The following is a 6,321-nucleotide window of genomic DNA, read 5'->3' as shown; positions in this document are numbered from 1 at the left end:
AAAAAAAAAAAAAAAAATCTAGTTAAGTGGAGCTTAGAATCTCTCTGCCAAGTTTCAGTCTGATAGGATGATTTTTTTGGCAGTTGAGTTATAAAGTTTATAATGGAAATGCTGTCAAATCTTTAGATGATAACATCACTGTTTGTAATGCTAACAGATGCACCGGTACACCTTGGGATGAATGGATTATAGATGAGGGACTATCACAAGTATATTTTTACCAGTTCATGTGGTGTACACCTGGAGCTGGCTGGCAAATGGGTAGGATTGTGTGGAATGGAAAGTCCTTAGTTGTGAAGCCTCATGCAAACATTCCCCTGTCTTTCTGGCAGGTTTTCCTTTCAGATTTCAGCTGGGTGCCATGTGCACTTCCCTTTTATTTCAGAACATTTATTTGCTTTAAATGTGCTATATTTAACTACTGTTGCAACAGAGCAAGAAAAATGGAACAAAAATTCAACAATGGAAAGGAAAACTCAGCTTTCTGAGCCAGTTAATATGGGCTAAACACAGAAGTCATTTACATTGCAATGGGAATTACAGTTGGATGTTAATTGCTTCAAAAATCAATACAATTTACACCATAGTAATACTCACTGGGTATTTGGGGGTAGAGAAGGGAGAGAATAAGTCGAACAACTAAGAGTACAGACATCATTTAAACCAGAATAAACTATTTTTTCTGGAATAAAGTGCAAGTGTATAGAAGTTCATGTCCACTGTCCCCAGAAAAATCCATAAAAAGTTTCCTGGATAAGACATAAGTAACACCTTATCCCAGAATATTGCCAAGTGTGTCTGTACAATTATCCCAGGATTGCATTATTGAGCCAATGGCAGAAAAGCGCCACTGCATTTAGCTGCTCACTAAACTTTGATTAGATGGGTGATGTACGCACACTCCAATCCTGGGGAATTTTTGTTCTGAAACAAATACAGGCACAGTTTATCCAGGAATAAATACAATGTGTCTTCCTAGCTTGGAAGACTCCATACATTTCTTACATTCTCTTATGTTTTGCTTCAGATCATAGCCACTCATCCTTTTGTCATACAAGTCACTTACCTTATAGTGTTATGGTTAAGACTCTATTCCTCTCATATGAATGGTGTTCTACCTGTATAAAACTAGTATAATTTTGTGATGAATTAGTCCTCTGGCATAAATCTTGGTACCAATCTTTGTGTCACCATTTGATTTTGTGATGGACATACCATTTCCAAGATATATATTATAACAGGCACTGGGTGCATCTGATACTTTAATAAGGGAGAAGGCTCTGGAAGGACTTAAGTCTTCAGGCAGAAGCACCTGACCAGAAAAGGGCAGAGGTTAACTGAGAAATGAGCTCAGGGCCAATGCTGGGGCAAAGAGTCCCATCCTGGCTGCTGATATGGCAAGTAGCAGATAGAGGGAGACGATCTGATACTTGGGCCTTGGAGCTGAGGTAGGCACTGGTGGTTTAGGGGTTGAGATAAGGGGCAGTGATGGTCTCAAGAGGTCTGGGAACAGTGCCAGAGCTCAGAAATAGAGTGGAGATGGGACCAGAAGGGCCTAGAGCTCGGGAGTAGCTAGCATGGATGAAATACCTGGGTGTGGGTGGATGGACACAGTGGCCTGAGCCCAGGAGGGAGCCAGGAAGGTTGATCGCACAGGGACTTCAAATGCCAGCAGTGGCAGAGACTGGGTCCTGGCATAGGGCTAGGAGTGGTGCTAATTGATAACATAAGCCAGGCATGAACGTGGTATACGGGGCGGTTGGAGACATGTAAAAACCCCTTAAGTCACTGAGTAGTGACACCTGAACAGCAGTATGTCAGGGATCCCTGGGACAGCCTCCCTTTTGAAGGATCTAATAACAACAAGCGTGGCAAGTGAGGTGAAGAGGAGAAAGCTTCACAAGTGAGGGCAGAGCAGGGGCCAAGTGGCTACCAGGGGGCCACATATATAGTCTCTCTCTCTGTCTTTCTGAATTTTACTTCTTCCATTATGGTTTACGTTATTTAAAAATAATATTTTAGAATATGCAAGCCTATGTATTTTACCCCTTTCATAAATAACATATAAAAAGTCATAGAAAAGTAAGGCTTGAAGGGACCTCTGGAAGTCATCTAGTCCAGCTCCCTGCACCAAGCAGAATCTTCCCTATTCAAACCATCCCACACAAATCCTTGTCTAACCTTTTACTAAAACTACAGGCAACCCTGTGACACCACTTCAAAGCATCCTATCCTGTCACAAGCAAAGCAGAGGGACAATGGCAGCCAATGTCAGGCTGCTGCAAGGATTGTTAAAATATGCTCAAGAGATTCAAGGCAGAGGGCCACACCCCCACTACAGAGGAAGGCAAAATCCCCCGTAATCTGTACCAGTCTAAGCAGAGGGTAAAATTTCTTCCTGACCTTAAATGTGGTGATTGGTCTGATTCTGAATAGAGGCCATTGGCACCAGATCCCTAACAGGGGGGGAGTCCCCCAGCACACAATCACTGAGCCAGCAGTGAAACTGGAAGTGCATTTCTGATTTTGTGGCTGATGTTTCCAGGGGGTCCATGGCTGATCTCAAGGGGTGCACGTGCACCCTCATGCACCCCCTACACACCACCAATGGTAGAGAGGCAAGAGCCTCTAGCCAGGAGCATCCAGGTTTTTGTCCCAGCAGGACCACTGACACTTCTCAATCAAAATCCCCATCCTTGGGTGTGGCCAGCACCCAATGCTTTCAAGGAAATCAGAAAAAAACCCATATGTGTAAGAACAAGAAGGGAAAAAAAATTCCTTCCTCCCCCCATGTATCAACCACCAAAGCTCATAAGCATGGGAAATACCCATAGTATAGTACAGTCATAGCATAGTATAGCTGTTGAAAAGAATGGTTGCAGATGTCTCCTCAGGCTCAGTATCAATGAGAGTAGGTATCTTTTGTGTGGCTGAATCACACTGCAGATTAATATTGAGTCTCTGAGCCCCCAGGGCTCCCAGATCCTTTTCTGCTGTGATGCCATCCAGGTAGTTACCACCTATTTTGTGTCTGTTTTTTATTATTTTTTCTGAGATGTACAACCTTGCATTTGTAACCACTGAACCTCATCCTGTTAGCTCCACCCCAGCTTTCCAATCTGCTTAGATACTTCTGAATTGTGGTCCTGTCCCCCAGTGCATTTGCAGTCCTTCCCAGTTTTGTGCCATTTGTAGATTTGCTCAAGAAGTGCTCTATTCCAGATCCAAATAATTAATAAATATGTCAAACAGCTCTGGGCCTAGGAAAGACCCCTGTAGGACTCCACTTGAAACCTCCTGTCAACATTGATCCATTTATAATGAACTCTTGCATGCTGGTACAAAGCCAGCTTTCCATCTACCATGTAGCAGTTTTATATAGCCCATATTTTTCCAATTTGTTTCTGAGAAGGTCATGTGGGACATTGTCAAAAGTTTGTTGAAATCCAGTCATTCCCTTCATCCACCTGACTAGTTATCTTGTTAAAGAAGGAGATCTAATTTGTTTGGCACAATTTGTTAACTGTTCATGATCAGCCTTTCCTTCTCTAGATGGCTGTGAATGGACTTCCTTGTGATGTATTCCAGTAACTTCCCAGGCATCAAGGTGAGGCTAACCAGTCTATAGTCCCCCAGTTCCTCCTTGCCTTTTTTTTAAAAGGGGCAATATGTTGGCCCTTTTTCAGTCCTCTGGTACCTCATCCATTTCCCAAGACTTTGTAAACATTATTGCCAAATGCTTTGAAACCTCCTCTGCCAGTTCTTTTAGTATCCTGGAATGAACTTCATCAGATCCTACTACTAACTTGTTCTTTCAAACTTATAGAAGGATGTTTGATTATTTCTTTTGTTATGTCAGCTGTCAGCTTGTCCCCTTCATTATTCAAATAATTTTTATTGGTAGTCTGGTTGCCGCCCAATTTTTTTTTTGTGAAGACTGAGACAGGTGCTGAACAGCTCCATTATCTTTGCATCTGTTAAAAGTTCACCATGGCTATTTACTAGTGGACCCATAGCTTCCTTGGCCTTTCTTTTCACCTTTCAACATATCACACATATAATCCTCATATTCCTCTGGAGTTGTTATTAGACTTTTTTAAACAGATGCTTGCATTATAATTATTATAACCATATATTGCAAATATTTTGCACATATATGCTGGCCAAGATAACACATACTAACTGTTCAGTTATGTATACATGGCACGCACATTTTTGTGCTCATTGTACAGATGGATACAATAACGAATAGAGTTGTAAAGTAACTGGTTTTCACCAACTTGAAGTCTTTTCTGATACAGAACTTCTTGTTGAATCCCCAAGAAGTTTGTGCCATGGACTTATTTTCCGTATTTTTTTCTTAGTACTTCTTTTGTCCCTCTTGGCTTCAGCCATAATTCAAGGTACTAAAGGTTTCATTAAAAAATCTTATTTCTAGTCTATTTAAAGATTGAAGGACTTGAACCATGAGTATCATGTACAATTACATCAATTGAACTTTTGAAAATTTCTGTTTTTTCTCAAAGACTCATAAAGGCTTGTAGAGACAGATGCCACTATTATTGCTGAATTGGGACAACCTCATTTTTATGACATTTACAGTTCAACAATATGTAGAAGAGTATGAACCAGTTCTTATTTTGTATCATTATCAGATTACAAATAGAAATCATTCAGTTCATAAAAATGTTCATTTTTTTACTTTGAGGCAGAATTTGGTATAGCTCAACTGTCCCTGGCAGATGCTTTGCCTTATTCATTCTTAAAAGTTGCAGTGATAGTGATTCCACTACCTTCTTTCTAGTGATTAGCTATTTTTACAGTTAGAGTTATCTAAGAAGTTGACATAATCTTCTTTGCTACAAAAGAAGCAAACTCTTCTTACCACTGGATTGGTAAGCAAATTGATCATAGTTCTTTTTATATCAACCTTTTAAACACTGGAAAATAGCACCAGTCTATTCTATAATGCAAACAAACCCATTTTTCAGCCTTTCCTCATGTATTACGTTTTTCAAACTTTAGGCACGATGGCTGAAACTGGATTCAGTACTCCTGTTGAGGTCTTACCAGTCCTGAATAGATCAATTACCACCTGTGATTACATATACAATTCAAATTAATATATCTTAAAATATAATTTGACTTCTCTACAGCAGCACCACACTGCTGAAATATTCAGTGTGTGGTCCACAATCACCCCAAGAACATATCCAATAGTATTGCTACCTAGCCATTTATTCTCCATTTTGTATTTGTGCACTTTCATTTCCTTCTTAACTGTAATACTTTGCATTAGTATGTATTGAATTTCAGTTTGTTGATTTCTCTAGATCACTTTTAATTACAATATTATTCTCCCAAATACTGTGTTTACCTAAATTAAAGATAACTCTGAATGGGAATTGTTACAATTTTCCATGTATAACATCTAATTATTGTAGAGTCACCTTTACTTTTCCTCATCCCCAACCCCCAACTTCTAGAAAACAGCTGAGGTGGCAAGCAGAATTGGGGCAGGCAGCCTGATCCCCACATTGTGCCCTTTGCCACCAGCCTCCCACACCACTTGCCCTCCTTGATGCCTGTAACCCCTTCTTCCTGCCCCCCTGTGCCCCTGATACCCATCCATGGTGCATGCCCCTCTGTGCCTTCCCTCCCCACAATACCTGTGCCACCTCCTGCCTGTCTCCCCCACAGTAGGGACATGGGAAGAGACAAAGACGGTAGGGAGGAGGCAGCAGGGAGCCAGAAGCAGCTTCTGGGGGCAGATGTAAGGGCAGAGATGGTTCAGGGCAGTGGCAGGAGGTTCAGAGGTAGCATATGAGACTGCAACTTTGACCCTGAGCCAAAGCCAGGGTGAGGGCCCTAGATGGAGCCTCAGCAGCCACCTGCCTCCACCATGCTTGAATGTAAGGCAAGGATTTTTTTTTTCTTTATCAAATGGGGGTGGGGGGGTCATTGGGATCAAGTAAATGCAGTGCCTGCAAACACCCCCTACTCCAACCTGGAGTTGATCTCATCTATATTTTGTAAATGAACTATTCGATCATCCAAGTAATTAATTAATGAAAATACTGAATACAAGCAGACCCAGGACAGATACCTTCAGATGTCTTTATGACAGTGAACAGTTGATAAACTACTTGTCCATTAAGGTTTTCAATCAGTTTTACACCAACTTTATATTGATTTAATCTACACCAGAGGTTCCCAAACTGTGGTATGCATACCCCTAGGGATATAAAAGACATCTCTGTGAGATATGCAGGAGAAATTGTGTAATTTCATAGATTTCATAGACTTTAGGGCTGGAAGGGA

The sequence above is a fragment of the Gavialis gangeticus genome, unplaced genomic scaffold (assembly GCF_001723915.1).
Source record: "Gavialis gangeticus isolate Ggan-Ray unplaced genomic scaffold, GavGan_comp1, whole genome shotgun sequence".
NCBI lineage: Eukaryota > Metazoa > Chordata > Crocodylia > Gavialidae > Gavialis > Gavialis gangeticus.
Note: the sequence above shows the minus strand (reverse complement) of the source record.